General features: G+C 38.1%; 1 protein-coding gene across 1 annotated transcript in view; it reads right to left on the bottom strand.

The window, feature by feature from the left end:
• ABTB2 (ankyrin repeat and BTB domain containing 2) overlaps nucleotides 1-12421 on the bottom strand; it is a 1083316-nt gene that overhangs the window by 161542 nt on the left and 909353 nt on the right. The window lies entirely within an intron of this gene.

The raw sequence follows: 12421 nt of genomic DNA on the forward strand, positions 1-12421 counted from the left end.
GGGTCTGAATACACTAACTCTCTTGTTTAAACAACTTCCTTTAACTGTTCGGGTAAGACTGCCAAAGCAGACTTCTGTTTGTTAAATTACATTGGATAATTTAGCAGATTGTGTACAAAACAAGATTCAGGCAACAAAACACCATCGTATTTCATCTTTATTAGGGCAAGTACTATTGTGATACACTGTTTCTGAAAAGTACAGTTATGAGAGAACTTGCCAAAACAGTTTATCTTCAAAAGAGATGGTTTATTACTTCATACTTGTATAGCTTTGACACCTGGCATTATCATCTAACATAAATCTTTTCACTGCAGTTTAGCTGCGGATATCTTAATTCTGATCCTAGTTTACTACTGAGGAGCATATACAGAGGCATGGTAAATTAAATTTATTTATTTATTTATTTATATTTGTTGACCGGGAGTGTCCGACTGGACGTAGGTCCATTTTCAGAGGAGGCCCGGGGAGAAAAGCTCCACAGTTAAAATATACAGACAGTAGTATTTACATAGCAATTAACAATTTTTTTAACATAACTATATTACTATTCCAACTTACCAAGTGCCCTGCACTTTCCAGTATCCTCCAACCATATACTCCCCCTAGAACACTTACATCTACCCACCAAAACCTAATTACCATCCACAAACCCAAGCGCCCAGCTGGTCAACTTCTGCTTTCCTTCACCTTAGCCCAAAAATGGAATGCTCTTCCCTCCATTCTTAGGACCTGCGATAGCCTCGAAAACTTTAAAACTCTTCTTCATTCTCACCTTTACTCAAACAGGAAATGCAACTGTACTCTTCACACTATACCTCTCAAGGTCTCCTCTTTTACTCCTGGTTAACCTCTCACCTAGCTAACCTTGCTCATTTGTATTATGTATAAATAACTATACTGTAAAATCTAGCCTCTAGGCCATTTGCCTATCTTTTACACCTAAACAAAATTGTAATTGTTTGTTTATTTATGAATGCTACCTGTTTATTTGTCAGTAATGCAAAGTTTCTTAGTAATTATTCATTTAACTATGTATTGTTGGAGCTTTTCTCCCCGGGCCTCCACTGAAAACGGGCTCCCCGAGCCCAGTGGACCTCCCAAAACTGGAATAAATAATAAATAATAGTTACAGATGAAGAACATAGTACATCAGGAGACAACTAGAATCTTTATCTGTGAAGTACATAACAGACATTAACAATTGTTACAATAAGAAGTTCCTGCTGTATAATAAGTAATAGGCTTATGAGCATCAGAGCTTGCTATAATCACGGTAGTTAGTGGGGTGGAAAGAAAAGTAGTGGGTGGATGATATTAGAGTGGGAGTTGCAAGGGCATAGCCAGCATGTTTTTAGGTGCACTTTTAGTAAAGTTCTGAAGTGGGTGCATGATGGTACGGAGGTAATTGTGGGTGGGAGGGAGTTCCATAATTTGGCTATGGCGCAAGAGAATAATGCTTCACCAGCAGAGTTATTGGCTTTAGTGATCTGCAAGTGATTTTTGTTGCTGGATCTTAGTGGTCTGGTGGTGCGATAGGGTTGGAGTAGATTCTGGAGGGATGGGACATTTAGTGGATGGTTTACTAGTTTGAGTGCGAGTGTGAGTTGATACCATTGAAGGAGGTGAGGGAGTTCAAGCCAGCCCAGTTCAGCAAGTGAGAGACAGTGGTGACTACGGTAGGATGCCCCTGTGGCAAATTTGGCGATTTTGTTGTAGCAGGTCTGTAGCTTGTTTAGATCGCATTGCCTTAGGTTGGTATATATTGGAGAGGCATAAAGTAGGGTGGAGATAAGGTGGGAATTTGCTACTGAAATCTTTGCTGCTTTGGTGAGAAGTTGCTTATTTCTGTATAACGCTCCTAGTTTTTTGTGGACTTTTGTATGGTCATGGATATGTGAATGTCATATTTTAGTTTATTGTCTATTTCAATTTGGTGTGTTCTGTTTGGTGTATAGTGGTGTTGTCTTTTGCTGTGATGTTAAAGTGAGTGTTATTTTGAGTATGTTTGGTGGGTTGGAAGATGAGTAGTTTAGTTTTGTTTGGGTTGAGTATTAATTGCGCATTGGATAACCAAGTTTCAACAGAGGAAAAGGCTTCCTGTGTGACTTTTTGCAGTTTGGGTAGGGACTGGGCTGAGCAGATGATGGTTTAGTCATCTGCGTATTGTATGAGTGTGCCATGTTTGGTGGCAGAGGCTAGATTATTGGTGAAAATAGAGAAGAGTAGGGGTCCAAGGATGGATCCTTGGGGAACCCCTATAGAGACAGGTAGTTGGGGAAATATGTCATTCTGCCATACAAACAGATTGTTGGCGGTCAAACAGGTAACTCTGAAACCAGTTGGTGACTGACTGAGAGAAGGATAGGTTATTGAGGGCAGAGATGAGTTGTTTGTGTGGGACCATATCAAATGCTTTAGATAGGTCTAGAAAAGTAGCAGAGGAGAGATAGCCATTGTTTTTATGCTGAAGGATAGTGTTAGTAAAGGAGAGTAAGGCAGTAGTGGTGCTATGGTTTGGTTGGAAACCATGCTGAGTACTGGAAAGGAGGTTGTTAGTAAGGAGGTAGTTTGAGACCTGAGAGTGAATGCATCTCTCTAGTATTTTGGAGAGTGGAGAGAGAATAGCTATGGGGCAATAATTGGTTACTTCTGTGGAGGGGCCGCCTTTGTGGAGGGGAATTATATGTGATACTTTCCATAGTGTTAGAAAGTAACTTTCTGATAGAGATCGGTTAATCAAGATGGATACTGGGTAGGTCAGAGCATCAGCTGCGATTTGTAGGTATTCACTTGGGAGGTTGTCTGCTGCTAATTTGGTGGGCTTAAGTTTAGTTAAGATTTTTTTATGTTGGAGGTATGTACAGGAGAAAAAGAGAAGGCAGTGGGGAGATTACTAGTGCTTTACTAAATGCACTGGTGATGGCAGAATGCACTGCTCTGCAACCACAGGGAGATGGAGAGGACCTTACTCTTAGATCATTTCCTTCTGGTTAGATGTTGCCTGTGGTATATGGAACAACCAAAAAAAAAACTATTATCTACTTTGCAAACAAAGCACAAATCAAATTGGAAGGAATATGACTTTAGTTAAGTGGTTATACACCACTGTTTTGTAGCCATTGAGATTTCATCATATCGCAGCTATTGAATAAGTTTTAAGTAATGAGAGCAGGAAGCAATGACGAATGCCAGACACCTAAGAAGGAAGTACTGATGCAAAATAAGGCCATCTACAGATGCAGGTCTGGAAGAAATAAATATAGACAGAAGCAGCCATTCCACTGGGAATTTATTTATTTATTTAATGCCGCTGGTAGTGCTTTGTTATTTAATTACTTATTTATTTTTCTGTGCTGCTGGTAGTTTTAACCATTCATACAGATAGGACATTCCTCTTTGTATTAGACATGCTTTCATGGGATGGAACATACATTGAAAGCAATGGTAGGTAATGATCATTGACCCCCTTGTTTTTCATTTACCCATACCATAGAGGGCTAACATTGTACATGAAAAGGCAAATTGATACAGCATAGGACAGCCTGTGGAAAGCTGGAAATGAAAACTCTGCATTCCCATGGGGAAGTAAAATGTACATCCAGATATCCCACAAATTCTCCTTAATTTTTGTAACAAAAGCCAAAGTTGCAATGATATAGTAACAAGGGAAAAGTCGACATTTTAGCATTTCCATGATCATCTTCTGGGGACTGCCTTCTCCATGATACCTTTCTCATTCATCCCTATTCTAACTGCAGTCTCCTGTCCAGAACTCTGTCATTCTCACATCACCTTGAACTCTCACACCATTGTTGAATCTGTCATGTTTTTAAGTAGGCAGTTCCATACATCCATATACCTTTCAGTGTAAAAATACTTCCACATATACACTGCTTTGTACTCCCTACTTTTAAACTGCACCCTCTGATTCATGGCCACTTCCTTTGCTCTCAGATACTGTTTCCCACAAATTAAATGAATCTTTCAGGCATGTTCCCCTCACAGGTTTATTTATTAAGTTTCATTAATCACGCCTTAAAATATACCTGGTGCAGACTTTGTATTATTCTGATTTTCATCATTTGAGCAGCCTCAATTTCACTCGTGTCCCCAAAGAGATAGAGCTCCCAAAACTGTACATACTAGTCTAGACTGCCTTTACTAGCTATCTGTATGGTGGAATAATAATATTCTTGTTTTACTGATGATTTCTCCACTATTTGCCCCCAAATTCTCCCCTTTCTCAAAGACTTCTTTGGGCATTCTGAGATCATTTTCTTCACATGTAAAATATGTGTACAAACATTACTTTCTGCAACTATTGATTTTTTATTTTTTTTTGCCCTTTTAGTGCATCCTATGTCATATATCATATCTGCGGTGGTGCAGCGGTAGCGTTGTTGCCTCACAGCAAGAGGTTATCCCGTTCGATTCTCGGTTGGAGTGCGGGGAGTGCCTTCTGTGTGGAGTCTGCATGTCCTCCCCACGGTTGGGTGGGCATTCGAAAGACATGCGTAAATGGGCGTGCCTTCGTTGAAGGTTGAATGTCGAGCTGGCACCTCGGCATTTGTGAAAATCTACTGCCAATCATTAGCGGACTGGAGTTCTGCTGTGGCGACCCCTAACTGGAAAGACAAACAACAACAACAGTGCAGCCTATGTCATATCATACTGGCACTGGGTCTCCTCTTTTCTGCTGTGTTCCTCCCTCCTCCCCACATAATCATTTTCTTCATCTGCCAAGTTCTTTCCATAAAATCAATTACATATTACATTTGTTGACCCACTGCAATTCTTCTGCCTTGATTTTCATACATCAGATTTCCTCTCACAACCATATATGTCATTATTTAGATTTGCTGTCTTTTACACTGTAATTCACTATCATGTACTTTGTGTGTACATTTTGCTTGCTAATTATTTGCATATATGAACATCATGAACTAGGAACCGTATGCAGTGTATACAGTACACCTATATCAGTGCTGATTTTGGTTTTGCTTAGACAAGTTCATGTATCCCAAATGCTATATATTTTCTGGCTCTCTGTTGTAATTCAGAAACCTGTGAGTCCCAGAATTAAGGAAAAAACTGAAAATAAAGGAGAACAGGAAACACTGACAATATCTTCTGTCCTTTAAAGTTATTTTTTTTTACAGGGGGGCAACTACATGATGTTTAGTGTGTTAACAATTTGGGCAGTCAGCAATGTCAAGTAGAAACATATATCTATATCTATCTATCTATATATGTATGTACGCATGTGTGTGTGTGTGTGTGTGTGTGTGTGTGTGTGTGAATCCTTTGGACTGAATGCACTCTGCTAGGTACGCATTGTCCAACTGTAAATTACGTACCTTGCTCATCTTGGCTTCAAAAATTTGTAAACGGATGTAGATGTCCATTGGTCTAGTAGGTCACTCTTCCTGAATTAACACTGATTCTTTATTAAGCCACTGTTTGAACCAAGAAATACGGTTTGCACCTTTCACATTTCTCCCCAACCCTTGGCCGCATGGAATACTGTTCATGGCTGTTGAAACAGGAAACCCTTTCTGTCTTGTGGTCCTCCTCCTAAAGTGGATGTTGTCATTGTCGCTGGCTGTGAACCTGTCGCTAAGACTACTGGGTACTGTAGCGTATCTGCTGGTATTGTAGTGACATAAGCTCAATCAATTGCATGAGGTTACCTTCCTCATTGTTAACTGTATCTTCACTTGTAGCAACTGCCCCATTGGATCATGGTGACCTAATTCAGGCCTGATGTTATTTTCCATTGTAAGGGGTTGCAAACCAACCAAGATGATAAAAATCACAGGAAAGGAAATACCTCTCTAATCACGACCATGCTTCAAAAACCAAGTAAAACCACTAAGTGTGATAAGGTGAACAACAGAACACCAGGAAAACATAAAGAACACCTTGTGATCTAATGAGAGGTATTCCACAAAATGACCAGTCCGTGCAGATCAAACAAAGGTTTATTATCCTTAAAACAGCTGAATAGCAGCAGATAATTCTGGTAAACACTTTCGTCCATGTACATGTAGGACTTTATCAAAAACCAAGCAGCTTGCCTTGTTACATCAATTTAAATAGCTCTTAATAACCATTAATTAACAAGTAATTAATGACTAAAAGTCATACAAACACTAAACAAACAAGGACATATAATGAAATGTTAACTAAACTTAACAGTCAATTTAAAATATTTTACCAAAAAACACTAAATATTTCTCGGTAATAATAATCCTTAAAAATGTCTCTCTGCAGTTAGTCATCATCTTTTTTCGGCTGTTCCTGTTAGAAGTCGCCACAGCAGATCACCTGTTTCCATTTCTTCCTGTCCTCTGCCTCTTGCTCTGTCACACCAACCACCTGCATGTCCTCTCTCACCACATCCATAAACCTTATCTTAGGCCTTCCTCTTTTCCTGTTACCTGGTAGCTTCATCCTTAGCATCTTTTTCCCAATATACTCAGCATCCCTCCTCAGCACATGTCCAAACCAATGTAATTGTGCCTCTCTGGCTTTGTCTCCAAACCTTCCAACCTGGGCTGACTGTCTAATATACTTATTCCTAATCCTGTCCACCCTTGTCACACCCAGTGCAAATCTTAACATCTTTAATTCTGCCACATCCAGCTCAAACTCCTGCCTTTTTGTCAATGCCACTGTCTCCAACCCATATAACATAGCTGGTCTCACGACCCTCTTGTAGACCTTCCCTTTCACTCTTACAGGTACTCGTCTGTCACAAATCACTCCTGCCACTCTTCTCCACCCACTCCATCCCGCCTGTACTCTCTTTTTCACCTCTCTTCCATACTCACCGTTACCCTGAACTATTGACCCCAATTATTTAAACTCATCCACCTTCGCCACATCTACTCCTTGCATCCTCACCATTCCTCTATCCTCCCTCTCATTCACACACATATATTCTGTCTTATTCCTGCTGACCTTCATTCCTCTTCTCTCTAGAGCATATCACCATCTCTCCAGGGTCTCCTCCACCTGTTCCCTACTCTCACTACAGATCACAATGTCATCTGCAAACATCATAGTCCACGGGGACTCCTGTCTGATCTCGTCAGTCAACCTGTCCATCACCATTGCAAATAAGAAAGGGCTCAGAGCTGATCCTTGATGTAACCCCACCTCCACCTTAAATGCATCCATCACTACCATTGCAGACCTCACCGCTGTCAAACTACCTTCGTCCATATCCTGTACCACTCTTTCATACTTCTCTGACACTCCTGATGTCCTCATACAATACCACAACTCCTCTCTAGGCACCATGTCATATGCTTTTTCTAAGTCTACAAAAACTCAATGCAACTCCTTCTGACATTCTCTGTACTTTTCCATCAACACTCTCAGAGCAAACATCGCATCTGTAGTGCTCTTTCCCGGCATGAAACCATACTGCTGATCACTAATCATCACGTCCCTTCTTAACCTTGCTTCCACTACTCTTTCCCACAACTTCATGCTGTGACTGATCAGTTTAATCCCTCTGTATGCATCTTTGTTGTACTATATCATGATGTTACTCTGAATTGTAAATTATGTACTTTTTATTTTAGTCATTGTTATATTCCTTGTACATAACTTAATGCCAACCAAATTTCTCAAACATATTGCTACTGTATTCTCAAAATACTGTACTTTTACTTTGTAAATATTCATGTTGTATACTTCTCTTTCTCTGTTTTTGTACTAAGTATTTTACAGCTTGATTTGTTAGGCTTTTTTCTTTTTTTCTGAAATTTTTAATTACTTTCCTGGAGCTTTTGTCCTTGGGTCTCCTCTGAAAAAGGACTTTCTAGGCCCAGTCGGACTAACCCAGTTAACAAATGTAAAAATAAATTATATAAATATATATATATATATTATATATATACACACACACAAACACACACACATATATATATATATATATATATATATATATATATATATATATATATACACACACAACATAGCCTAACACTGCACACTTTTCTTAAGGGCAAACAAATCAAAAAAAGAGAAAACTAGTTGTCTAGTTGTATAGAAATTATATCAGAATATGAATTAATAAAACTGAATGCTGTCGTAACTTATGTAAGATCCATGTCAAAGATCAATTTGCATTCTTATAAAAAGTAAGAAAACAGGATTCAGGTTTGTACTACTTGTTTAAACAATAGTTTAGTAAGTTAAAATAAGAAATAAGTGCCTTCGCCGTTGTCAGAGCTTCATCAGTACCTTTCCAAGCACCTACAGCAACTGGAGAGACCACAAAGGTTCCTCACAAGGAACGTTCAAGGTCTTCAGCATCTCTCCTGTGAGGATCATCTGAAATCACTGTCAGTTTACTCTGTTTCATACAGACTGCTCAGAGGTGATATCTGCCTTGCATATAAGGCAATCTTTGATCCTGCTTTATTGGAAGTGCTGCATATCCGTAAGTCAAATGGTACACAGGTTACTCACTCTAATGGCCTTAACCTGGTGTGTGACAGTAATAAAAATTACTGGAGGGACAGATTTGTCTCCCAGAGGTTACCACATCTTTGGAACAGACTCCCGCTTCATGTCAAGCAGGGTACCTCATTGGTCTTCAAACAGAATCTGGATGATTGGATGGGTAAATGTAAGTTCACCCCAGGGGTTCCACCTATGGTACTCTTGGACAAGGGCGGTAGCTGCTGATCGTGGAAATAAGGGTAAAATTTAGCTAGGCTTGTAAGGGCCCTAGGTTCATTAGCCTAGTAACCTCCTATAGTCCTATGATTGGATTTCACTGATGCATTACTACTGGAGGTGGACTTGATTACTGTGAGATGCCATAAGAACTATCATTGTGCAGACATTGTAAAAGATAGTCAAAAAGAATATGTCAAGTCTGCACCTAGTACATCTACATTTTTTTAAGAAACCTATCACTAGCCTTAATTATCTTTTCTAGAATATAAATGCCATAAATTTAAAGACATAATTTCAAGATATAATTAAAAAAGAAACGGCAGTAACATCAGTGGAAAAGGAGCATCTTATATGTATGTACTTCCACCAAAATACAAACATATGTTGAAATTCACAGCAGTTATCAATCTGAAGCAGAAAGCTGGAAAACTTTATTTTCTGGCTGGATAAAAACAGCTTATAATTGTTACACATCACAGAAAAAGTATGTAGTAGTAAATGCTTTACAAAATCCATAAGAAAAGTAGCACATTTAGCTTTTTGTTTTTTCATTTCTTCAACCCCTTTGGAAGTGTATATTTGAGTGCCACAGGACTGAAGGGAAATTAAAGTCAGAACAGACTGTTGATAATGCAGATATTGTAGTTACTATCTAAAAATCAAGTCAATGTAATGCATTCTAAAGTAAATTGCATATATGACTATTTAGCCAAACTGAATATTATAAAATCATCTAGCTGCCTTGGATATGTTTTTTTTCTTACAGGGTGATATCTGTACATTAATACCCTGCAAGACAATATTCATTCTTGAGTATGGTATCATTGTACTTTCAGCCTTCTATCTAATTTTATACACTTTAGTTATTTAGGATGAAGCTCATTGCGCTGGTACCGGCATTTTTTGATTATCTGAATGAGATTCTATTTTTTTTTTTACTTGTCCTTTTACCCTTTAATATGAGAGTAGGAGTACTTGTTTTAAAGGGTTTAGTGCTTTAGTGCATGAAGTGTGTGTAGGTTTACTTTGTAGCTTAACTGTGGCTGAGATTTTGTAGAGTGTCTGACTGGTTGGCGATTTAACGAAGTGAACAGAAAGTAGATAAATGTGATGATGATGATGATGCACATAGGATGTAGATAAAAAAAACAAACTCTAAAATGGGATGCATGGATTTATTTTACTGTACCTCATATCTAGGTTATATCATTAGGATATCTATATGTATGTGTGTGTGCATGTGCTCATGTGTATGTGTGTATACTGAATAACTGAGTTATACAATGATCGTAGCAGAAGTAATAGCAAAAACAGTGACATGTACAACCTACTGCAAACTACCACACATACAGCAAACAGTGCTTATTCAAATGAAATTCGTTCAAACACAAACAACTCCATACTATAACCAGACCACTGTACACACAGTCCCACACCATGTATACACACAAGCATTAATGCACCACACCATACAAACCAAAGAATACACTAATCGAAAGAATAGCTTTTTTGCAAGGTGGGGGGCAAGACCCCTACACCCCCAACTTTATATATACCAGCTGTGAGATTGTACAGCAGTAGGATGTGATCACATTAAATTGTTATGGGGAATGTTAATAACTAACAAAGGCACAAACTGAAATATTTAATCAGTTGTGTGGTTGTAGTCAAATTCTTTTTATTTGGAAAGATGTTTAGGTAGCAATATTTTGTAAAACTGGTGATAAACTGTTGTATGATATTGCTAACAAGCTAGTCTGCTATGTAAAGTATTAGAAATGCTAAAAAACAAATGAATTCATCACGGAGACCTATAATAAAGTCTATATTGTTTGAACTAATGATACTGTATAGATACAAATGTTGGCATTTTTACCTGAGGATAAATCATTTTTAGTTAACACTGCTCATCAATAACCAGTAAAGCCAATAAAAAAGGTTGGATGTGCCCTTCATTTGATAAGCTCAAGGGAGAGCGGAAGCACTTTTTTGTGAATGTGTGATTTATGCTAGATACTACCGGAGGGTTCTGGTCTTCACAAAAATTGAATGTTAGTATAAACAAGCCAGTTAGGAAGTACATGACTCGAATTATTTTATGAACCTTTAATGTGGTGGGGCAGTTAAGGACACTGAGTTTATCCTTAGGGAAGTATGGAAAGGATGGGCAAATGTAATTGTTCTGTTTTGCCCTCTGTGATCTGATTTAATGACTTGAGTGTACTGCCAGAAATATTGTGATGATGATGAAGATGAAGTGGTTGGAAATAAGACTCAAATGTTTCCAGTACACTGTCTTAGCACCACACTATGCTGCTTTACGACATACTTGGGAAACTATTACTACAACATGCCCTTCTTATGGGAACGTATTACTACAATATGCCCTTCTTATCTCTTGGAAAAAACTACTTTCATAGCATTCAGTCTACTGTGGTTAGGTGTGTTAACCTGCCATCAAGTGGCAAAGAAGGTGTGGGCATGATTTGTGACATGCCGCAACAATGTACCCTCTGATGCCACAAAGATCCCATTTTCCATTACTATCAAGGATGATATAGACATCTATAAATAAGGATGTTTCACTGTTGTTTATCACAGCAGTAGGCTAAGTAAAAAAAAAGATTAAGAAGGGAGCAGGGACGCAGAATGCTTCTTTTGTTCAGTAAAAATATAAATATTGATTAGTAGAGCACTTAATGTCACATATAGTCTAAGTAAATGCAAAACACGAGAGAAGGAGTCATTAAGTGCTTAGGGTTTATAAATGCTGATTACAAATAAAACATGGGTGGAAGTCTTGCTTAAGAGAGACAAATGTGTCTGAAAGAACCTTCTTATGCTTAGAATAAAGGTTTTAGTAGATAGTCTGGAAAATGACAAACAGCAATGCTTTTAAGTATCACTGGAAAATGACAAACAGCAATGCTTTTAAGTATCACAAAATTTTGTTGGCAGCTTATCAGAAATGTAAGTTTCAATATGCTGAACAAAATTCACCACTTACACTGGATGTTAGCAGTTCATTGTGATACTGCTACCGCACTGGTTATCTGCTGCTTTCCTGTAGTATAAAGGTACACTTTTACATCTTCAGATCTGTTATTCTCACCTGTATGTATTTGTGATTTACTGTCAGAACTGGAGAAGTACTCTGGAACAAATGCAAGTTAATCAGTCTATGATTAAAGGTACATCTGACACGTAACCATGTGAAATTTGCATTAGGCATGAGCACAGTTGCATATCTGGGTAGAGGGACATGGCAGAACTAAAACCCTGAAATGGTGGCTTTGGCTAAGGGTAAATGGAAGCAAGATGCCTTACATGAAAGATAACAGATACAGAAAAAACGTGATCTTGTTAGGCTGTCTGGTCTCTTAAAAAAGTGAGAAAAGTCTAAACCATTTAGTTCACCAGAGGAACTGCAGAAATGGTTGGAGTTTTGGGAAAATATGACTATGTAACTTTGATGAAACTGACTTTGGAAAAGCTAAGACAGACAAGACCTGCATTCTGTACTCACAGGGTGCAGAAAACTTTCTTTATTTTTTATTAATTAATTAAATTAATTAATTAATTATATAGATTTGTTAACTATGATAGAGAAATTATGCAGAAAGACCCATTTCAAGCTTAGCCTGGCTGTAAAAATACACAATATACCAAGATAAAAACTAACCTTCATTTTGTGACACAATTAAATGATGTAAAAAAGACC

Source organism: Protopterus annectens, chromosome 9.part0 (assembly GCF_019279795.1).
Source record: "Protopterus annectens isolate FY-2018-M chromosome 9.part0, PAN1.0, whole genome shotgun sequence".
Classification (NCBI taxonomy): domain Eukaryota; kingdom Metazoa; phylum Chordata; order Ceratodontiformes; family Protopteridae; genus Protopterus; species Protopterus annectens.